An 11,866-nucleotide genomic window follows, 5' to 3' on the forward strand; every position below is an offset into this window, starting at 1 on the left:
CAAATAGTGTAATACATTCCTCTCAGTCTTCCAAATAGTATAATGCATTCCTCATAGTGCTCCATCTCACGAGCAGGGTCGTCTTATTTTGCTTTATTGCTGTATTGTTAACATTGTTACCTATGACTGTTGTGTTTGAAACTGTTAAACTGTAAAGCGCTGCGGAATATGTTGGCGCTATATAAATAAAGATTATTATTATTATTATTATTATTATTATTATAATGCCCCGCCATTGTCATCCATGTAGTATAATTCACGTCCCATAGAATAATGCACCCCATAGTTCTTCATATAGTATAATGTATTCCCCATAGTCCTCGATACAGTATAATGCAGCCCACATATAGTATAATGATGCCACCTGTTATGGACCTGGTGGTTAGGAGCACCCGGAATGACCTGATGAGTAAACTAGAAATCGGGACAAGCTCTGGGGAAGTGGGAACTCTGCTGACCGCAAACCCTACTCCTACCATACACACTAGAAATAGCCGTGGAGCGTACCTAACTCTCCCTAGATGCCTCTTCACAGCCTAAGAGCTAACTACCCCTAAAGATAGGAATAAAGCCTTACCTTGCCTCAGAGAAATTCCCCAAAGGAAAAGGCAGCCCCCCACATATATTGATTGTGAGTTAAGAGGAAAGTCACAAACACAGGAATGAAAACAGGTTTTAGCAAAGGAGGCCAGACTTCACTAAATAGTCAGAGGATAGAAAAGGGAACGATGCGGTCAGCACAAAAAACTACAAAAACCACGCAGAGTATGAAAAAAAAACCCACACCGACTCACGGTGTGGAGGTGCAACTCTGCACCCCCAGAGCTTCCAGCTAGCAAGGGAATATCATGATAGCAAGCTGGACTAGAATTTAGCAGTACTAAGAAATATATTCAGGGAGCAGTAACAACAAATGAACTAGCAAGGACTTAGCTTCTGCTGGAGTAGACAGGTCCTCAGAGAAGTCCAAGAGAGATCTGAACCAATACTGAGACATTGACAGCTGGCATGAAGTAACGATCTGAGTGGAGTTAAATAGGGAAGCCAGCATAGCAATAAACGAGGGCAGCTGAGAAAGCCAACCTCAGTGACCAGCAGTTCCGCTCAAAGCCACCAGAGGGAGTCCAAGAGCATTATGGATGGCAAAAGAAGCTGGAAGGACCAAACGAAATGACACAGGGTTGAGAATTTCAGAAATCTTATAAGGACCAATGAAACGAGGCTTAAACTTAGGAGAAGAAACCTTCATAGGAACATAACGAGAAGACAACCAAACCAAATCCCCAACACGAAGTCGGGGACCAACACAACGACGGCGGCTAGCGAAACGTTGAGCCTTCTCCTGGGACAACGTCAGATTGTCCACTACGTGAGTCCAAATTTGCTGCAACCTGTCCACCACAGAATCCACACCAGGACAGTCAGAAGGCTCAACCTGCCCTGAAGAAAAACGAGGATGAAAACCAGAATTGCAAAAAAAAGGCGAAACCAAAGTAGCCAAACTAGCCCGATTATTAAGGGCGAACTCAGCCAATGGCAAGAAGGTCACCCAATCATCCTGATCAGCAGAAACAAAGCATCTCAGATAGGTTTCCAAAGTCTGGTTGGTTCGTTCGGTTTGGCCATTTGTCTGAGGATGGAAAGCCGAAGAAAAAGACAAATCAATGCCCATCTTAGCACAAAAGGACCGCCAAAACCTAGAGACAAACTGGGAACCTCTGTCTGACACAATGTTCTCCGGAATGCCATGCAAACGAACCACATGCTGAAAAAATAATGGCACCAAATCAGAGGAGGAAGGTAATTTAGGCAAGGGTACCAAATGGACCATCTTAGAAAAGCGATCACAAACCACCCAGATGACAGACATCCTTTGAGAGACAGGAAGATCTGAAATAAAATCCATGGAAATATGCGTCCAAGGCCTTTTCGGGACCGGCAAGGGCAAAAGCAACCCACTGGCACGAGAACAGCAGGGCTTAGCCCGAGCACAAGTCCCACAGGACTGCACAAAAGAACGCACATCCCGTGACAAGGAAGGCCACCAAAAGGACCTAGCCACCAAATCTCTGGTACCAAAAATCCCAGGATGACCAGCCAACACCGAGCAATGAACCTCAGAAATAACTCTGCTAGTCCATCTATCAGGGACAAACAGTTTCTCCGCTGGACAATGGTCAGGTCTATCAGCCTGAAACTCCTGCAGCACCCGCCGTAAATCAGGGGAGATGGCAGACAGAATTACCCCCTCTTTGAGAATACCAGCCGGCTCAGGGACACCCGGAGAATCAGGCACAAAACTCCTAGAAAGGGCATCCGCCTTCACATTCTTAGAACCTGGAAGGTATGAGACCACAAAATCGAAACGGGAGAAAAACAGCGACCATCGAGTCTGTCTAGGATTCAACCGCTTGGCAGACTCGAGATAAGTCAGAATCTTGTGATCCGTCAAGACCACCACGCGGTGCTTGGCTCCCTCAAGCCAATGCCGCCACTCCTCGAATGCCCACTTCATAGCCAGCAGCTCCCGATTGCCAACATCATAATTACGCTCAGCAGGCGAAAACTTTCTAGAAAAGAAGGCACAAGGCTTCATCACAGAGCCATCAGAACTTCTTTGAGACAAAACAGCCCCTGCTCCAATCTCAGAAGCATCAACCTCGACCTGAAAAGGGAGCGAAACAAATGGCTGACGCAACACAGGGGCCGAAAAAAAACGACGTTTCAGCTCCTGAAAAGCCTCCACAGCCGCAGAGGACCAATTCACCACATCAGCACCTTTCTTTGTCAAATCAGTCAAAGGTTTAACCACACTAGAAAAATTAGCGATGAAGCGACGGTAAAAATTAGCAAAGCCCAGGAATTTCTGAAGACTCTTCACAGATGTAGGTTGAGTCCAATCATAAATGGCCTGAACTTTAACAGGATCCATCTCGATAGTAGAAGGGGAAAAAATGAAGCCCAAAAAGGAAACCTTCTGAACTCCGAAGAGACATTTAGACCCCTTCACAAACAAGGAATTAGCACGAAGGACCTGGAATACCATTCTGACCTGCTTCACATGAGACTCCCAATCATCCGAAAAGACCAAAATATCATCCAAATATACAATCATGAATCTATCCAGATACTTTCGGAAGATGTCATGCATAAAGGACTGAAACACAGATGGAGCATTAGAAAGCCCGAATGGCATCACCAGGTACTCAAAATGGCCCTCGGGCGTATTAAATGCTGTTTTCCATTCATCGCCCTGTTTAATACGCACAAGGTTATACGCCCCTCGAAGATCTATCTTGGTGAACCAACTAGCCCCCTTAATCCGAACAAACAAATCAGACAGCAGAGGCAAAGGGTACTGAAATTTGACCGTGATTTATTGAGAAGGCGGTAATCTATACAGGGTCTCAGAGAAACATCCTTCTTGGCCACAAAAAAGAACCCAGCTCCCAACGGTGATGAAGACGGGCGAATATGCCCTTTCTCCAAGGACTCCTTTATATAACTCCGCATAGCGGCGTGTTCTGGCACAGATAAATTGAAAAGTCGGCCCTTAGGAAACTTACTACCAGGAATCAAATTTATAGCACAATCACAATCCCTATGAGGGGGTAGGACACTGGATTTGGGCTCATCAAATACATCCTGGTAATCCGACAGAAACTCATGGACTTCAGAAGGAGTGGAAGAAGAAATTGACACCAACGGAACATCGCCATGTACCCCTTGACAACCCCAACTAGACACTGACATTGATTTCCAATCCAATACTGGATTATGAACCTGTAGCCATGGCAAACCCAACAGGACCACATCATGCAAATTATGCAACACCAAAAAGCGAATATCCTCCTGATGTGCAGGAGCCATGCACATGGTCAACTGAGTCCAGTACTGAGGTTTATTCTTGGCCAAAAGCGTAGCATCAATTCCCCTTATTGGAATAGGATACTGCAAAGGCTCCAAGAAAAAAAACCACAGCACCTGGCAAACTCCAAGTCCATCAAATTCAGGGCAGCGCCCGAATCCACAAATGCCATAACAGAGTAGGACAACAAAGAGCAAATCAGAGTAACAGACAAAAGAAATTTAGGCTGTACAGTACCAATGGTGACAGACCTAGCGAACCGCTTAGGACAATCAGAGATGGCATGAGTGGGGTCACCACAGTAAAAACACAGCCCATTCTGATGTCTGTGTTCTTGCCGTTCAGTTCTGGTCAAAGTTCTATCACATTGCATAAGCTCAGGCCTCTGCTCAGAGGACACCGCCAAATGGTGCACAACCTTGCGCTCGCGCAAACGCCAATCAATTTGAATGGCCAAGGACATTGATTAATTCAGACCAGCAGGCGTGGGGAACCCCACCATAACATCCTTAAGGGCTTCAGAAAGACCCTTTCTAAAAATTGCTGCAAGGGCACACTCATTCCATTGAGTAAGCACAGACCATTTTCTCAACTTCTGACAATATACCTCCGCTTCATCCTGACCCTGACACAAAGCCAGCAAGATTTTCTCTGCCTGATCCACTGAATTAGGTTCGTCATAAAGCAATCCAAGCGCCAGAAAAAACGCATCTACATTTAGCAATGCAGGATCTCCTGGCGCAAGGGAAAATGCCCTGTCTTAAGGGTCGCCACGCAACAAAGAAATAATAATTTTTACTTGCTGAATGGGATCACCAGAGGAGCGGGGTTTCAAAGCAAGAAACAGTCTACAATTATTTTTGAAATTCAGAAACTTAGATGTATCCCCAGGCTCTAACATCGGATTCTGAACTACATAATCATGAATGCTTTGTACCCTTGCAGTGAGTTGATCCACACAAGAGGACAGACCTTGAATATCCATATCTACACCTGAGTCCTGAACCACCCAGAGGTTAAGGGGAAAAGAGAGACAAAACACACTGCAAAAAAAAAAATGGCTTTGGAACTTCTCTTATCCCTCTTTTGAGATGCATTAACACTTTGTGGGCCAGCTGTACTGTTATGGACCTGGTGGTTAGGAGCACCCAGAATGACCTGATGAGTAAACTAGAAATCGGGACAAGCTCTGGGGAAGTGGGAACTCTGCTGACCGCAAACCCTACTCCTACCATACACACTAGAAATAGCCGTGGAGCGTACCTAACTCTCCCTAGACGCCTCTTCACAGCCTAAGAGCTAACTACCCCTAAAGATAGAAATAAAGCCTTACCTTGCCTCAGAGAAATTCCCCAAAGGAAAAGGCAGCCCCCCACATATATTGACTGTGAGTTAAGAGGAAAGTCACAAACACAGGAATGAAAACAGGTTTTAGCAAAGGAGGCCAGACTTCACTAAATAGTCAGAGGATAGAAAAGGGAACTATGCGATCAGCACAAAAAACTACAAAAACCACGTAGAGTATGCAAAAAAAAACCCACACCGACTCACGGTGTGGAGGTGCAACTCTGCACCCCCAGAGCTTCCAGCTAGCAAGGGAATATCATGATAGCAAGCTGGACTAGAATTTAGCAGTACTAAGAAATATATTCAGGGAGCAGTAACAACAAATGAGCTAGCAAGGACTTAGCTTCTGCTGGAGTAGACAGGTCCTCAGAGAAGTCCAAGAGAGATCTGAACCAATACTGAGACATTGACAGCTGGCATGAAGTAAATATCTGAATGGAGGTAAATAGGGAAGCCAGCATAGCAATAAACGAGGGCAGCTGAGAAAGCCAACCTCAGTGACCAGCAGTTCCGCTCAAAGCCACCAGAGGGAGTCCAAGAGCAGAATTAACCAAAGTACCATTCATGACCACAGGAGGGAGTCCGAGAACGGAATTCACAACAGCCACCCCAGAGTATAATGCAGCCACCCCACAGAATATATTGTAGCCCCCTGAGTATAATATAACCCCCCAGAGAATATAATGCAGCCCCCTCATATAGTATAATGCAGCCCCTGCATATATAATATATGGTAGCCTCCTCATAGAGCATAATGCAGCCCCCCATAGAATATAATGTAGCCCCTCCATAGAATATAATACAGCACCCCAAAGAAGGTAATACAGCCCTCCCCCATAGAATGTAATGCAGAACAGCCCCCATAGAATGTAATGCAGCACAGCCCCCATAGAATGTAATGCAGCACAGCCCCCATAGAATGTAATGCAGCACAGCCCCCATAGAATGTAATGCAGCACAGCCCCCATAGAATGCAATGCAGCACAGCTCCCATAGAATGTAATGCAGCACAGCCCGCATAGAATGTAATACAGCACAGCCCCCTTAGAATGTAATGCAGCGCCCCCAATATCCCCACAATCCAGTTATCACTCAGTGATATATTTAAAAAAAAGAACAAAACACTCACCTCTCCTCATGCCCAGCGCTGCTCCTGGCTCCGGTCTCAGCAACTGCAGTCTGCTCGGTCACAAAGCAGGTGCGCAATGATATGACGTCATCGTGCACCCAAAGTGTCAGCACCAGGCAGAGCGGGGAATGATGGGAGAGGGAGCGTCAGCAGACGCTCTCTCCTCCATCATTGCATTCAACTGTACCGGTGTCATAGACGCCGGTATAGTTGAATGTGGCGGCGCTGGCGGGGGGGGTGAGTCGACGGCATTGGGGGGGAGTTGGCACTGGCGAGCGGCCCACGACTGCCAACGGCCCTTCTGGCATTTGCCAGAACTGCCCGATGGCCAGTCCGGCCCTGGGTCTGGTGACTGTGGAGGCCAGGTCATCTGGCGTAGCACCCCATCACTCTCCTTCTTGGTCAAATAGCCCTTACACAGCCTGGAGGTATGTTTGGGGTCATTGTTCTGTTGACAAATAAATGATGGTCCAACTAAACCGCAAACCGGATGGAATAGCATGCAGCTGCAAGATGCTGTGGTAGCCATGCTGGTTCAGTATGCCTTGAATTTTGAATAAATCCCCAACAGTGTCACCAGCAAAGCACCATCACACCTCCTCCATGCTTCACGGTGGGAACACCAGGCATGCAGAGTCCATCCGTTCACCTTTTCTGCGTCGCTCAAAGACACGGTGGTTGGAACCAAAGATCTCAAATTTGGACTCATCAGACCAAAGCACAGATTTCCACTGGTCTAATGTCCATTCCTTATGTTCTTTAACCCAAACAAGTCTCTTCTGCTTGTTTCCTATCCTTAGCAGTGGTTTCCTAGCAGCTATTTTACCATGAAGGCCTGCTGCACAAAGTCTCCTCTTAACAGTTGTTGTAGAGATGTGTCTGCTGCTAGAACTCTGTGGCATTGACCTGGTCTCTAATCTGAGCTGCTGTTAACCTGCGATTTCTGAGGCTTGTGACTTGGATAAACTTATCATCAGAAGCAGAGGTGACTCTTGGTCTTCCTTTCATGGGGCAGTCCTCATGTGAGACAGTTTCTTTGTAGCGCTTGATGGTTTTTGCCACTGCACTTGGGGACACTTTCCAAGTTTTCCCAATTTTTCGGACTGACTGACCTTCATTTCTTAAAGTAATGATGGCCACTCATTTTTCTTTACTTAGCTGCTTTTTTCTTGCCATAATACAAATTCGAACAGTCTATTCAGTAGGACTATCAGCTGTGTATCCACCAGACTTCTGCACAACACAACTGATGGTCCCAACCCCATTTATAAGGCAAGAAATCACACTTATTAAACCTGACAGGGCACACCTGTGAAGTGAAAACCATTCCCGGTGACTATCTCTTGAAGCTCATCAAGAGAATGCCAAGAATGTGCAAAGCATTTATCAAAGCAAAAGGTGGCTACTTTGAAGAACCTAGAATATAAAAGACATATTTTCAGTTGTTTCACACTTTTTTGTTAAGTATATAATTCCACATGTGTTAATTCATAGTTTTGATGCCTTCAGCGTGAATTTACAATTTTCATAGTCTTGAAAATACAGAAAAATCTTTAAAGGAGAGGTGTGTCCAAACTTTTGGTCTGTACAGTATATATATATATATATATATATATATATATATATATATATATATATATATATATATATATATATATATATATATATATATATATATACACACTGTGTGTGTATAGATATTTCTACACACATGCTAAATGTATACATCTCAACAGATACATTTTAGTTCTTTGATGCATGGCCACTAATGGATGAAGAGTACGGTATGTAGAGGAAGCCTCTGTGTCTCCATACAAGCACATTCTCTGCTTTGCACATTTCATTCCCAATTAACAGTGACATAACATTAAACAGGATAGAGGTCAAGTTTCCAAATGGTGCATACAGACCACCCACCATGTATCCAATAACTGCATCATTGTAGCAATTAAAGGAAAACAAATTCCTGCTGTGTTAATTACTTGCACTGAGATGGAAGGATATGGGGGCTGCACGGATGGTATGATGCTATGCAGGGCGAATGATTGCTTACAGAAATCCTTTTGTTTTATTTAACACACTGCTGGGTATGACAGGCACCCATTCTCTCTGAGAATGAACTCTTTTTCCTGAGGGTCAGAGCTTGGCTTGTGTGGGTGGCAGGACGAAAACTGTGCCCAGGGCTAGTAAGACTGTAATGGTGTCAGTCACTGTGGGAGGTCACTTATCCTTCATGGGCTCACACAGAGGAATAGTGCAAATGTCATATCCAACTATGTTATTCTGTAGATTTTTCGTTCATCTGTGATGCAGAATGTAAAATATCTCTGCTATTTAAAGTGCAGATAATTTCCATGGTTAGGATTTTGGGAGAATTTCTAAGTATTTTAAAGGGCTTTTTTTCCAACCAACATGGCTGCTGCATGGAGTTGTCACCTAACATTGCCGGACTCCTTAAAGGAGATCTGTCATCAGTTATTTGCAACCCCATCTGACAGCACCATGATGTAGGGTCAGAAACCATGATTACAGTGTTGTGTCACTTACTGGACTGTGTTTTGCTGTTTCAATAAAATCAGTATTTTATCCGAAGTAAATTATCATTAGAGGATTAGTTGCCTTGTGCCTCCTGGTGCAACCATGCCCCTCCACTGATTAGCAGCTTTCTGTTAATATACAATGTACAGAGAAAGCTGCCAATCAGTAGTGTGGGCCGAGTCATACCGTGCTCAGCATTCCAAGGTCTGCTAGGTCTGCAGCAGAGAAAACTGTGATTGTATCATAGCTGCCGCACCCAGTAACTATATATATCTCTGGAATCAGGATGTCTGCTCCTACTTCATGCTGCTGTCATATTGTGGTGCCCCTGGGGTCCAGTTGCCACAAAGGTACTGCACCTCACCAAGAGGTGTGGCATCCTATTCTCAGGTAAGGATGGGGGCACTACCCAGGACTCTAACACTCACATCCAATACACCCAAGTTCAGTTGGAGCACCTGGGCGTACCCTTAGGGAGGAAGGCCTCATCCCAGGCTGGATAGAAATGGGTGTTGGGGAGTGGGTGGGTTAGGTAAAGTCGGGGAGGAGCTAATTAGGAACAACAGTACAAAGAGCAGTTAGAGAAAGAAGTGGAGCTGAGCAGACGTGCAGGTCTGCAGTTCCTGAGAGACAGAACAAAGATGTGTGAGAGAGAGCGCAAGAAGGAAGCTCCAGAGAGGACAGAAGAGGTCCTAGGGGCACGTTTAGTGCAGAAGCCACCCATGGGACCCCTATCAAGACTTGGAGGTCGCAGACTGTGGATCAGTCCCAAGTTATTGGAATACTTCAAGTTCAGCTAAGAAACCGGAGGCTGTGGCTTTTGCAAGAAGCACAGCCACATCCACCCATACTTCGCCAAAAAGGCAGCCGTATAGAATCCAGGGAACTCAGAGAACGTCGCCAGACCAGGTTTGAGGCTGCTGGCTTGGGACACTGTGGGTAAGGCGCTGGGCCTACCACAACCACCATCATCCCACCATTTATTCATATAGCTGCCCTGGGGTCTAGCTCTATCTGTGGAGAGCTGTACCAACTCTGCTGCATGACCATCAGCCCCAGTGGACTCTGAAGCAGCGTTGGCTAACACTTTTATTGCCGAGTACCACAGGTAGCGTCACAAACAATTCCCATTTTATTACATTGACTCTTTTTTTGAACGCCCAGGGCCACGGACCAGGTCACTGCTGCCGTGACACATCCCCTTTAAGAACCGGCGTGGTACTGAGTATTCCCACGGCCCTGGCGGGCGCTCCAATATTACATTTGAAAACTGTGGTAACAGATTTCTTTTGTTTATAAGTATGCAGTGATAAATCTCTCCTTTTATTACTGATATAGATACATCACAGGTTTACTGCAAATCATACAGAGGCATACTAAGATATTGTAAGGAAGTGGACAAGAGAGAAGAATCTGCTGGTTAAAGGCAAAAGTGAAAGAAAAGAAATAACTACAGGAACCTATTAGTGGGAGGAGGAGTTAAAAAACAACACCAGGTCAGGGGACACTTGTGTCACAGTTACTAATTATAAAAGGACTGGCTGGACCAAGAAGAGGCAGTTGGCACCAGAACCTTTACCAGGACAGGTTGAGCGTCTGTTAGGTGGGCTTACAGTCACCATTGCCACAGAAGTGACCGAAACCTATCAAATGCTGAAGAAGACGGGAGCTGTGAGGAAGATCTGTAAGCAGCCCCAGGAGAAGATCCATAAGCAGCTCCAGTTGAAGATCTGTAAGCAGCCCCAGTAGAAGATCTGCAAGCAGCTCCAGAAGAAGATCCGTACGCAGCTCCAGTAGAAAAACTGTAAACAGCTCCAGTAGAAGATCCATAAGTAGCTCCAGTAGAAGATCCTTAAGCAGCTCCAGTAGAAGATCCGTAAGGAGCTCCAGTAGAAGATCCATAAGTAGCTCAAGTAGAAGATCTGCATGGAGCTCCAGTAGAAGATTTATAAGCAGCTCCGGTAGAAGATCCATAAGTAGCCCCAGTAGGAGATCCGTAAGCAGCTCCAGTAGAAGATCTGCAAGCAGTGTCAGTAGAAGATTCATGTCCCATGCCAGTAGAAGATCCATATGCAGCGCAAGTAGAAAACCATGACCAGATCCAAAACAGGCATGAGAGACAATCCGGCTGTTACTTCCAACACAGATGTACGGTAAAGGGTGTGGGCTGGGGCCATGCTTCCGGGAATGGAGATGGCCAGTGCGATGAGCACACTGGGTACCCATACCTCCCAACTTTTGAAGATGGGAAAGAGGGGCAAATTTTAGGCCACGCCTCTGACCACACCCATTCATAACTAGTCACACCCATATCCACGTCCCAACCACACCCATTTAGCACTGCTGATCACACGGTTTCATAAAGAGTAATTATAAACAAAAAAATATGGCCACACATAATGCTCCATACTGTATAATGGCCACACATGATGCTCAATACTGTATAATGGCCACACATGATGCTCAATACTGTATAATGGCCACACATGATGCTCAATACTGTATAATGGCCACACATGATGCTCAATACTGTATAATGGCCACACATGATGCTCAATACTGTATAATGGCCCCACAATGCTCCATACTGTATAATGGCCCCACATGATGCTCCATACTGTATAATGACAACACATGATGCTCCATACTGTATATTGGCTGCACATGATGCTCCATACTGTATAATTACCACACATGATGCTCCATACTGTATAATGGCTGCACATGATGCTCCATACTGTATATTGGCTGCACATGATGCTCCATACTGTATATTGGCTGCACATGATGCTCCATACTGTATAATGACCGCACATGATGCTCTATACTGTATAATGGCTGCACATGATGCTCCATACTGTATATTGGCCACACATGATATTTCGTACCATATAATGGCCACACATCTACTCCTACACACGTGGCTGCGCTCCGTACACACGCGCTCCGCTCCATACACCTCGTACACACACAGCTCCGCTCTG

Source organism: Ranitomeya variabilis, chromosome 2 (genome assembly GCF_051348905.1).
Source record: "Ranitomeya variabilis isolate aRanVar5 chromosome 2, aRanVar5.hap1, whole genome shotgun sequence".
NCBI lineage: Eukaryota > Metazoa > Chordata > Amphibia > Anura > Dendrobatidae > Ranitomeya > Ranitomeya variabilis.